Source organism: Monodelphis domestica, chromosome 3 (genome assembly GCF_027887165.1).
Source record: "Monodelphis domestica isolate mMonDom1 chromosome 3, mMonDom1.pri, whole genome shotgun sequence".
NCBI classification, from domain to species: Eukaryota; Metazoa; Chordata; class Mammalia; order Didelphimorphia; family Didelphidae; genus Monodelphis; species Monodelphis domestica.
In genome coordinates this window covers 331,702,836-331,715,508 of record NC_077229.1, presented here as the reverse complement: position 1 = coordinate 331,715,508, position 12,673 = coordinate 331,702,836, and positions in this window count along the sequence as shown.

The following is a 12,673-nucleotide window of genomic DNA, read 5'->3' as shown; positions in this document are numbered from 1 at the left end:
GGAATTAGGGCAATTGTCAATGGTGGATATCAGTGGGGGAAAACATTCCAGAAGAAGGGCTTGAGTCAATAGCAGTAGAAAGGAGATGCCCCAATGCCTGAAGGGTAAACCTATGGGACCTTTAAGTGGAAATGTAGCTATATCTCACTATGGGAGTGTTAGGTCAGAGGACTCTTCCACTTATCACTATTGATAAAAGGGTAATGCCATGGAGGGTCCCTTTCCAGCAATTTTCAGGGATGACAGTTTCTAGATCTCTGCCACAAGCTGTGGAAGAGCTCCTACTGGGGTACATAGAGTCTCCTTGAGCTGAATCTTAAACTAAGGGCTTCTAAGTGGTAGAGACTAAGCAGGAGAATGGTCAGTGCAGAGGAAGATAAATGAGCTATGAAGTGTCATAGACTGAGGATAAGGACAGTTTGGCTAGACCAAAGAATGAAGGGGGAAGTTAGGATGGAGCCAGACTATAAGTCTTTAAAAGAAAAAAAGAGTATGTATTATATTGTAGAGATACTAGGAAGCACTAAAGTTTATTTAGAAAGGAAGTGACATAAATCCTGTGATACTTGTCTTTGAAAAGGCTATTATTTTGATTTTTTTTTTACGGGAGACTTTACAGATTCATAATTTCAAATATTCCAAGTCTCTCTCTTTAAAAGCAAAACAAAACAAAACAAAACAAAACAAAACAAAACAACATTCCTAAGTATCGATTCATAGGCAGAAAAAGCCTGGGTTAGGCAATTGAGATAAAGTGAGTTGTACAAGGTCACATAACTAGGAAATGTTTGAGGCCAGATCTGAACCCATGATCTTTCATCTCCAAGTCTGTCTCTTTATTCACTGACCTGTATTTCCTTTGAAAAACATATTCTAAATCTCTTGCTCACTGTTGTTATGCTATATTTTATTTATTTTCCTCCTATAACTTTCCCAGACTGTCTGGATTTTTGATAGATCATTTTGGAATTTTCTTCAGTGCCCTAGAAGAGTTTGCCATCAATGCAGCCTACTCATCTTGAAATTTCCTCCACAAGGCTCACCTTCCTTTTCCTGTTGGTATACTTCTCCTGGAATGGAGCCTCAATTTTGTGAAATGGCTCAGAGAGGTTTTTATTCTTTCCCAAGTATTACCTTTGACTTTCTTGATTTTAAAACCAGGGCGCTTTCTGGGTACCTTCTTATCCCCTTTCAACTTTTCTGGACTCTTCTATGGATTGACTTCTCCCATTAGAATATAAGGTCCTTGAGGACAAGAACAGTTTTTCTTTTTTACTTATATTTGTAACCCCAGTGCTTAGCACATAGTGTCTGGCACAAAGGTATTTAATAAATGCTTATTTCCTCTCTTCCTCTAGTAGGTGTGAACTGCCCACAGTATACACATGTCCTTTTCTCGGGGCTGAATCTAAGACATAAACACCTTGTTAAATAGAAGGCAAAAACCTGTTAAACATAGTGATGAAAGACTGTTATCCACTCCTCAAAGCCTTCACCTGAAATTAATCAGAAGAAAGAAAATAGTTCAGAGAAAAGGTCAGAAGCTGACAAAAGCTTTGAAGAGAAAGTGGGCACCTCCTCAAAAATTCCAGGGCAGAACAATTACTAGAGGATTTGTCTGCTCCTGGGGATCAGGAGAACCTATTTCCCTTGAGGCAGGGGCAGGGAACTTTCTATTGAGGCAGCCTAGCTTCTTGATGGATGGTCCCAGTGCTCTAAGTGAGTTTTATATGGATAACAGATATACAGTGATCTTTGTCAGCCTGTCAGGAAGGTTTAAAGCAGAGGAAGAAGCTAAAAGATAGAGGAGTATTGAGATGTTGTCAAACACCGGAGACAGAAAATGTTCCCCATCTCATTGTCCTATTCTTTTCCCTCCCCCTCTCCCTTGCCCAGTCTCTACCTCAGGTAGAGAATCACCATCCAGTTTTGTGATGCAGCTTACTAACTAGACAGCATATTCCACTGGAATATTTTTGAAGCATGTATGGTCATTCAAGATGCTGTGGTTACAGAAGCCAGGACAGTCAAAGTGTTTGGAAAAAGAAGTAACAACCAAATATCCGATGCTTCCAGAGCTTTTCTACATTGATGGTTATTCTCTGAAGGAGATGGGTTTCTGATTTGAAAGATGGATTTCTGACTCAGGATCATCTCGAACCATAGAATCAAGGGTTCTGATTTCTTAGCTTTTTGTCCTTCTGGAGAAGGCATACTAAATTTGATGCTGTTCATTTGCGGGGAGTGTTTAGAATGTCTGTGACCTAATAGCTTAGTTCCTTTAACCATAGCATCAATGAAGCCACGATTATGGGATTTCCTTCCATATAGGTCACTTATCTTTTTTCTCTCCTTTCTCTGTAGCTGAAGAACATATAAATCAATGACTCCAGGCAACCCTTTCAAAAGAGACAGGATATTATTAACAATGTGGTCCAGGTGAAAACATTTTGGCTCAATAGCACAAATCTACCATTTCAAATTGTGGCAAATTTGCATGAGTTTAGGTAAAGGTTCCTATGTTCACTGTCCAGGTTTTGATGGTTGGGAAGAGAATAAAGAGGAAGATGTCAGAGAATCTTAGCTCTAGAGTTGGAAGGGACAGTAAAGGTTATCTGGTCTAGGATCTTCATTTTATAAATAGAAAACTATTGCCCAGACGAATTGCCCAAAGCTACAAGGATGGTAAATATTAGAGATAGGGTGTAGACTCAGTTTAACTTTAGAGTCAGTGCAATCTCTATTGTAATATGCTGAAAAAAGGAGGGATGAATATGAGAAGCCAATTTGTGGGCATATAGTCTATCAAAGAGATAGACTTGTCAAGCAGAGGATACATGGCATGGTGAAGAGAATAATGGACTTGAAGTCAGGAAAAGCAATTATCCTAGTTCTGCTTCAGACACTTAGCAGCTGTGTGACTCTGGGAAAGTCCCTGAATCTTTCTCACATTCAGGAAGCTGAAGATGATAATAATTGTAGCACTTATCTCAGAGGGTTGTTATGAGAATCAAAAAGGAAAATGTATGTAAAGTGCTTTATGTAAGGGTGGGAGTCAATTGAATAAATCAATCAAATCATCTACCCCACACCATTTGAAATTCATAATAAGATGCTTCTCCCAGAAGCCTTAACCAGTTGAGAACACATCTCAATCAATCAATCAATGAAAGACTTTGGGTAAGTCAAAAGTCTTTGGAAGCCAGTGGGGGACTGAAGTGATGTCATATAGAAAATGTGTTGAGATTGGCTTTACAAATGTATCATATGCTGAGGAGGGGAGGGCTTGTATATAACCAAGAGTTAGTTCAGAAGCCTGGAGATTTGGATGAATGGTAAACAAGGAGACAGTGTGCTAGTCAAATATCTGAGGAAGAGCTACCTGAATGAAAGCATTGGAATGGATTTGTTCGTGTCTTCCCATTCTACCAGGAGGAAGTCTTCATATGTTTGGGGTAGACATCCTTCTAACTCACCCTGTTTAAGGCCTGTTGGTTACCCTCAATCTGGTGTGTTCCAGTGGCCACAAAGGCAGGTGAAGCAGGTGTTGTGGAGCTCTAAGAGCTTGTTCAGACATTGTGGGCAATCACCAGTTGTCCTAATTTTTGTCTTGTAGCTGGACTTTGATGACTCTGGAAGAGAGAGTAAGACTGATATCTTCCTGCAACTCTGTGTCACTTCAATCCAATTCATGTTCAAGCCAAGACATCACCCCATGATGCTGTTGGTCCTTGAAAATGAATGATGAACAAGTTGGATGAGAAGAGAACCTTGGTCTCAGCCTTATCCAAAACTTGTTGTGAGAGGAAGACCTGGTGAATTTAAAAATATCCAGAGGATTTAAGACTTCTTCTTTTCCTGATGGTCTCCTGATGGTATCACTGGGACAGCTGATGGTAGTGTATACATTAGGAGCCAGATTGACTAAAGAGAGACTGGACATGAATTCAAAGCTTCACACAAATCTCAGCAGGGGAGAAAACAGCAACTATCACTACCATCTAACTAAATCATATTCAATGGGAGCATTTGGGGGACTATTTTTTAAAATCCTTACCTTCTGTCTTGGAAACAATATTGTGTATTGGCTCCAAGGCAGAAGAGTGGTAAGGGCTAGGCAATGGGGGTTAAGTGACTTGCCCAGGATAACACAGCTAGGAAGTGTCTGAAGTTAGATTTGAACCCAGGACCTCCCATCTTTGTGTCTGACTCTCAATCCACTGAGCCACCTAGCTGCCTCCAATTTGGGGACTTTTTCAAAAGGACTTCAAGTATCCTTGGGCCACTCACTTCTTCACATTGGTAGCCTGTGTTATCAAATTCTGCTTCTTTTTCTAAACATTTTACCTCATGAACTCCTGAAGCCTGAGCTAGCTTTTCTTTAGCTTTTATTTTAGATTTTCCTTTTTCCTTTCCCTATATACTTTGGGATTTTTACCTTAGTACACAGTACTTTCTCAAAGTCAATTAAGTCTGGACAAGTAATTGATATTAACTAATAAGCCTGGAGGAAAGCAAACCATTTAAGGCTTCTGAGCTACTGACTAGTATAAGGAATTAAAATTAAGGGTTTGACTAAATATATGAGAATTCTAAGATAGTACTGTGGTCACCAATTTAAAAATATTATAGCTCAAGTCAAATTGACTTTCAGTAGCTTTATTTACAAAGAGGTAGAATTAGTGAAAGTAGAGCAATGTGAAAGAGGGTAGAGTAAGAAGTCTAGCTTATCACCCTAAATGTTGCTCTGGTCCCTGGCTCAACCCATGCAGGGCTAGTTAACCCCTCAGTTGGATAACTTGGTGGTGAATTAAGCAAGGTTTCAACCCACATGGCCTCCTCCAAGAAGGAGAAATCTCTCCAGAACTAATCTCTCCAGAAGCCAGGAAAGGAGGGTCATCTTCTTACTCACCTAAGCTGGAAGCTGCAAAGGAGAATATCCAGGAGCAGTCTTTCCAGAAGTCCAAGAACCAGAAGCTCAGGTTCAAGTCATAGCTTCAAGTCCCAGTCCCAGACCAAGATCCTCCAAGCTGAAAATTCAGGCCTAAGACCTCTGGGACAGGGAGTTCAGTACTTTTATAGTCCTTTTCCCCATGTCACTTCCTGTACCTTTCTCCACTTTATGGAAACCCATTGAAGTCTTTAAATTGCTTAGTATTGCCCAGGGGTGGTCAGTCTATTCTGGAGTCATCAACCACTTTTAGCAAGTGGCTTTTGGGCTTCCCCTACTTAGTGTTAAGTAGGGGTGTTTTCAGTTTTTGTTGATTAATTTTAAAATAGGCAAGGAGAGAGTTAATCCTATCTTCACACAAGTAAAAACAACATCCTAAAACTGTAATAAGAAATGGAGCAGCATTGCTCTGGGGAAGTTATCTGCTAGTAATAATAGAAGTTTGGGAATTAGCCCCAGAGCTTATATATACTACATTTATAAATCTTAAAAAAAAACATATCCCAGAATACTCATTTTGAATAGTCCAGACAGTCTCTCCCTTCAACAGTGCTAGTTAAATAGTGGCAAAACCTATAGTTTGTCCCTTCTTTTGGTAGTATAGTGCATACTTTGTTAGTCTTGGAGGAGGAAGACCTCATTTTGAATCCTTCATCAGACACTTCCTGTGTGACCCTGGCTGAATCACTTGACTTCTCAATTAAACCTCAGTTTCCTCATTTGAAAAGTGAGGATAATAGCCCCTACCTGACAGAGTTGGGAGCATCAAGTTAAATGAAACCTTAAAGTTCTATATAAATGTTGATTGCTGCCATAATTACATGTCAATGAAGCCATCACACTTCTGCCTACATTTGCTTATTTCCACAATCAAAAAGTCAGGACATTTGACCGAGAGAGGGTTGTAGCAGATGCTGCAATTCATCTCATGAGAGCACCAGCTTTTCTCCTGCAGTGCTTCTGCATAGACAGTTTAAGAATACAGAGTTAGCACTCTATTCTGACCCAGTCTTAGATTTAGCCTTTTGCTGTGACTCTGGAATTGTGTGCTTTAAAAAGAGGAAGAAGGAGGGAGGGGGACAAGATCTCTCTTTGCCTGAGTAGCGGATCTCTGAGGAGTAAAATCTGAAGAGCCTTCTTTGTTTTTGGATATTACTTGGGAGAATCTGTCAGTTAGTTGACAAACATTTTTTAATCACTTTCTAGGTTTTCGTGGGCTGGGTTGGTATGTCCATTTTTCCTCTGATAATTAACCAGAGGGAGAAATTAGACTGAAATTCCTACCTCTTATTACATTAAAGACACCCACTGCTACTCCTCCTTCCCCCAGATGTGAAATGCATTTGGCTATTCTGGTAATGGTTCCAACCATTGTTCAGAGTAGTGCTCCATGGTGGACACAACAAAGCAGTGCTTGGCACCAGTGGAGAGAACCTAACCAAAGCCTTTCCATTATGAGCTCAAGTCCCTGTTCTTCCATGAAGCTTTCCTGGTCATTCCATTTCCTAATGACTTCCCCTGCTCTGATATGCCATGGCACTTGTCAGATCAGATCTTCCTTTTTGGAGGAGGCCTTTCCTATTCTCTTCAGTTTAATGTCTTCCCTTCATCTATACATCTATAAAGAATTTAAATTTTTGTGACTTTAAATGGGACTGAAACATTGGGAATACCATGTATATGTATTTAGAACAGTATACATATGTGAATATGTATATGTGGGTCATTTATTGTGTGCTAGTCACTGTGTTAAGTGATGGAGACATAAAGAAAGGAAAAGATAAAGTTCTTGCCCTCAAGAATTTAAAACAAACAAACAAACAAAAACCCCTTACCCCTATGTGCCAGGAATTTTACTAAGTGCTGGGGAAGCAAAGAAAAATGGTCAGTGGTCAGCAAAGATACCATCCCCATCAGATACCCTAGTATCATTCCAAGACTCCTTCTTATTCTGTTTCTCAACCTTCTCCTAGGCACACCACAAGAAATATATTGCATACCAGGCCTCTATGTCTCCAGGACGCTTCTTATGCTATCCTGGACTGGAAAAATGATTCAATCTAACATTTTCTTGAATTTCATCAGCAGTATTTGGTCTAGTGCATTTTCTAGATATCTTTGGTGGAGGTTTTTTTTTTAATTTAAATTTTTATTTTTTTTAGGGAGAGACAGGGGGATGTTTCTCTTTGCATTGCTTGAACTTAGCCATCTTGACTCAATCAACCCAAGAAATAATTTTTAACAAGTATTCTGTCCCTTTCACTACCCCCATCCCAGTGAAATAAAAACAAACCAAAACTAAACAAAATCAAAATCCATACCAAACCAAACCAATGAAACAAAAACAATCCTTCATATATACCTTCATAGTCCAGTAAGACAAATGAGCACTTTAGCCATGTTTTCTGGGCTTATTATATATTACTTTACTTCACACAATTTATGTTCTGGTCAAAATTGCCATGGGATATTTAATTTTTCATCTCTATGACTTTGAACAGTATATGCCCAGGTGTTGAACTATACTAATCTCTTCATCTTGATTTCTTGGAATACCTAGCTTTCTTTAAAGGACAGGTCAAATACCACCTTCTTTGTTGTGGTTCATGTCTGTCTTCAGTCATGTCTGATTCTTCATGACCCATTTAGGATTTTCTTGGCAAAAATACCGGAATAGTTTGCCATTTCCTTCTCCAACCTATTTTACAGATGAGGAAATGGAGGCAGAGTTAAGTGAATTTCCTAGGGTTATATAGCTAGTAAGTGTATGAGTCCAGATTTGAATTCAGGAAGATGTCTTCCTCACTCCAGATCTGATACTCTATCCACTGAGTGACCTAGTTGCTCCCAAATGCCATATTAAATATAAGATTTCCCCTTATATTCTTAGCTGCTAGTACTACCCTTCTTTCCATTATCTTATATTTACATCATGCATTTTGTGTATCCATTTCTTTTTGTATATATATTGTATCCTTTGATGGATTACAAGCTCTTTGAAGGCATAAACTTTCTTTATATTTCCAGTGGCTAGTACAGTGCTTGGAATGTAGCAGGCACTTAATGAATGCTTTTCAAATGCTCACATATACTAGGTATTTAATAATTGTTTACTGAACAGAATATATCCAATCAAAGCAGTCTGTATTTCCATTTATGAACAACTACAATTATATATTGGTCAATATTCTTGTTACTTCAAATATAAAAAAATAAACCTTCTGTCAACATAGAATGTTAAATGCTTCCCACCTCTGTTGTCATGGAGGGACTTATTTTGAGAAAATAATACATCTTTTCTTTGGAAGGAACTTCCAAGTGAAATAAAACTTCATTAAACCTGGATCAGTTTCTGATGTCGCTGTGACCCACAGATGTATTTCCTTTCATTCAGCTTTCCTTTTTGCACTTTAAAGTAATGACTTCAGTACAGAGCAGTGGTTCTGATTCATAATCAAGAAAGGTCAGCTGGGAAGAATGGTGTCGTGTAGCTTAGAAGAATAATGAAAAGACCAGAGACCCAAGAGTTCTACCAATAATTTTGTAAGTCACTTTGGGTAATGTATTTATGGGTACCTTAATGTCTTCCCTATTAAAACAAGATGACAGGTGCAATGGTGGTCTGGAGCACTGAGAATCTTTTCTCTCACTTGACTTTTCTTTTTTTTTTCCTTTTACCATTGCTGACATGATTCCAGGGCTCTAGTACTCCTTGGGTCCCCTTGGTATGCCAAACCTATTCCTGCTTTACCTTGTGGTACCCTAACAATAACATATGGATTTGTTCTTCTGGTTCCAGTTTCTTTATTTTTGATATCTTTGCCTCATAGCTAGAGAAATAGTTGGAAAGCAATCAAATTATTTTTTCTTTCTCTCTCTCTCTCTATATATATATATATTCATTTTAATTTGAAATTTGAAATATATATATATATATATATATATTCATTTGAAATTGATCCCATTCAATAAATGGACTGCTTTGAGGACAACAGAGATCCTAATTTTGTTGAAAGGAACCACCACAAAAATAAGATGGAGAATCTCTGACTGAATATTTATTGTCTGTCTCTGTTGTGAATGTTTCCATCTCTTGAATTCAGAAACTTTAAAAAATAGAACAATTTCAGGTATGATATATATGAAGATATATATATATATATGTGTGTGTGTGTGTGTGTCTTTATGTAAGTATCTATACACATGTATGTGTTTATATATTTATACACACACACACATATATAAAGATTTCTCTCTATACATATTCTCTCTATCTATTTAAATATAGAGAGGAATACTGACACTTTGAGAGTTCTGACTACTCAGTCTGGCATTTCATTGGGAGGGAAGACAACCCAGATAGTTCAGAACAAAACTTGAATTTTTCCTAGCATTCCTTAGTAGTTATTCAGGTAATTTCTGTTTACATTTAATAACTAAAATCCTTTAAGAGTTGAAAATCTCTTTCATATAGTTTTCTATAGTTCCCTCTGAAAATTCAGCCTGTGTGATGATAGTTATGGATTTGGAGGTTTTTCCAAATTGGTCAGTCAATTAACATTTATTTATTTGATCACCCTTTCATTCTTCTAGAAGCAGTACAGGAGTCAGAAGAAAGATAATATACATTCCTGGTCCTTCAAGAATACACAATATAATATTTTTTATCTGTTCCAGATCTTTGATTTCATTGGTATGAAGAGCTCTCAGAATAGAAATTCCCTTCATTGAAGCTATTAGGCATCTCATCTGCAAAATCCATCTTGGAGAATTACGTGAGGTGTTCAGAATCCCTCTCCCCCTTCTACTTAACTCCAAGGCAGGTCCTATAGCTACTATGCCATGCTTTTTCTTTACTGTCTCATTATAAAGGAGTGTGTTGTATACATATGAAACAGGGGATAATTATGCACTGTACTATATGTTATCAATTCTAAATGTAATAATTTCTGAGAAGGGAGAAAAGTTAGTTGGAATTCATTATCAATTTCTTTTAAAGTTCTTAATCAAATTTCTTTCCCTCTTAATCATCTGTAATAGATTCTTGCTCATAAATTGTAATCGTATTCATGGTGGTATTTTTGCTTATGCTCATTATCAGCCCTGTTATATGGGAATGATCAAGATTCCTATGAAATGATATTTCTTGTTGCCTTTGGGCACAAGATGAAATCAACTCTGCCAGGTACTTTATACCTCTTTAAGTTGATTCTTGTTCTATTCATTGCTAAATAAATTTTGTCTTTTGTTTTTATATATTGTCAGACTATCAATAATGATATGTGTCAGTTTACTCGATAAAAGTATATCAATTTATTGGTCATTGGGCAAAGATCTCCTCCCTCTTGCTTATAAATATTTATTTGTATGCTGTCTCCACCCTACCCCCATTAGATTGTAAGCTCCTTGAGAGCAAGTATTCTCTTTTGCCTCTTTTTAGATTCACTGCACTTAGAATGATGCCTGATACATAAAAGGTGCTTAATAAATGATGACTGATTGATAGAATTGAGTACCTACATTAAGTTAATATTTACAAGCTGTCTAAAACTTTATGAATTTTAACACTGCCTCCTTTTGCACAACCCTTTACTTTCACTGTAGTAGCAGAATTGGAGATAGGCAGAATGAAAGGAATTTAAAATTTTTCTTTTTTTCATGGATCCATTTCAAGAGAATTCATCACTTATTGAAATTAGCCTTTTTCTATTTAATTGTTGCTGGTTCTTAGATTGCTGACTACAAAGTTCCTCACAAAGCACTATTCTTTGGGGGCAGTTTGGTGGTTCAGTGGATTGAGAGCCAGGACTAGAGTTGGGAGGACCTGTGTTCAAATCTGATCTCAGACACTTCCTAGCTGTGTGATCCTGGACAAATCACTTAATTCTAAATGCCTAGCTCTTCCTGCTCTTTTGCCTCAGAATCCACACTTAGTATTGCTTCTTTTAGAAGGTAAGGCTTTAAAACAAAACAAAACAAATAAAAAGTATCATGTCCCAGAATTTTTAAAGGCTAGACCAACATAACAAAAACTCTGGATGGTTTTTCCATTTTGTCATTTCACTTATGGTCTCAGTGATATACTTAGGCAAGGCTTGATTGAAATTTAAATGTTATGGATAAAATTAAATTAAATAGATTGATAAAAGAGAGGAGGCATGAACAATGGTATAGTAGTAGGAATGAGAGATGGGGGACTTCAAGGAGGCTGAACTGCTATTACTAGAAAGTATATATTAAGTATTTAAGCACGTTAAGTCTACTTGAGTTCGTTAAGTGGAATATAGCCCAGTTATGGTCCCTGTACAATATCTTCCTTAAGTTCCAAATTCCTCTAAAATTTTGGTGTGATTCAGTATGTAAGAGGGTATTTCTTTAGGTCCTTGCATAGGGAAGTGATAGTTTGAAAGCTCTTTTAGGAAAATAGGTTAGAAAGTGACACATAAAATAGATTATATGAATGCTGAACGAAGCAAATTCCTACTACTAATGATGGCTAGAACCTACTATGTGCCAGGCACTGCAAAACATGTTACACATATTTTCTTATTTGATTGTTACAATAATCCTAGGAGATAGGTGCTATTAGGTACTAATATTACACCCATTTTACAGTTGAAGAACATGAGGCAAATACAGATTAAGTAGCTTGCCTAGGGTCATATAACTTGTAAGAGTTTGAGCACAGATTCACTCAGGTCTTTCTGACTCCAGGTTCAATGCTACACATACTGAACTACCTACCCGCCTTGAATCCCTAGGAAGCTATTTAAGTAATCCAGCAATGATATATTAAGGACATAGTTTAATATTTTGAATGAGGGAATAAAAGAGCAAAGGATACTCGAAAGATGCTTAGACAGAAAGCAAAACTTAAAATTTGCTGCTAATTCAAAGGAACTAAATATTCTTTTGTATAATATATATATGTTGTGCACATATATGTATATTGTGCTATGTGCTGTAGATACAAAGTCAAAGAGCTTTTTAGCTCTAGCAGGTGAAGGGCAAGGAAGAGTAGCAGGAGACCCCAAATATTCTACCCTACAGTACTATAAGTAGGATGGTGCCGTCGACAGAAACCACCTACTTGATAGAGCCAGATTTGGTAGAAATCCGTAAGGCAAGCATGTGTAATTTGAGGTGATGAGAGCACCTAGAAGCCCAGATGTTTCATCAGTAGTTGGAAACCCCAGACTGAAGCACAATTTTATTTAGACCCTTGTATCTCCAGATTTAGTACAGTGCTAAGTGCTATTTCTTAAGTGCCTATTAAAGCACATAGGAATTGTTTGACTGAATTACTAACTGACTGACTATAATGAATCGAGTATGCGGAAATGGGACAAGAAAGAGGAGTCCACAAAGGAGAAAAAATAAGTTTAAATTTAATTATATAGGGATTTAAGATCATTCATTTGATGCTCACACATCAAAAGAAAAAGGAGAATAGAATAGCAGAGTATATGGATGGGGTTGGAGGTGTGGAAAGGAGGAAGGTTGAAGGAGATAAGGCCATGAAGGGTTTCAAATGCCAAACAAGGATTTTATGTTTGATGAGGAGGTAATGGGGGCAAAGAAAAGGAGTTGGATATGAAATATATAAAGAACCCAGTCAAATTCATAAGAATACAAGTCATTCTAAAATGAATAAATAGTCAAAGGAGAGTTCTCCGATGAAGAAATTACAACTGTAATCAGAAAGAAAAGGTAAATTCTGTG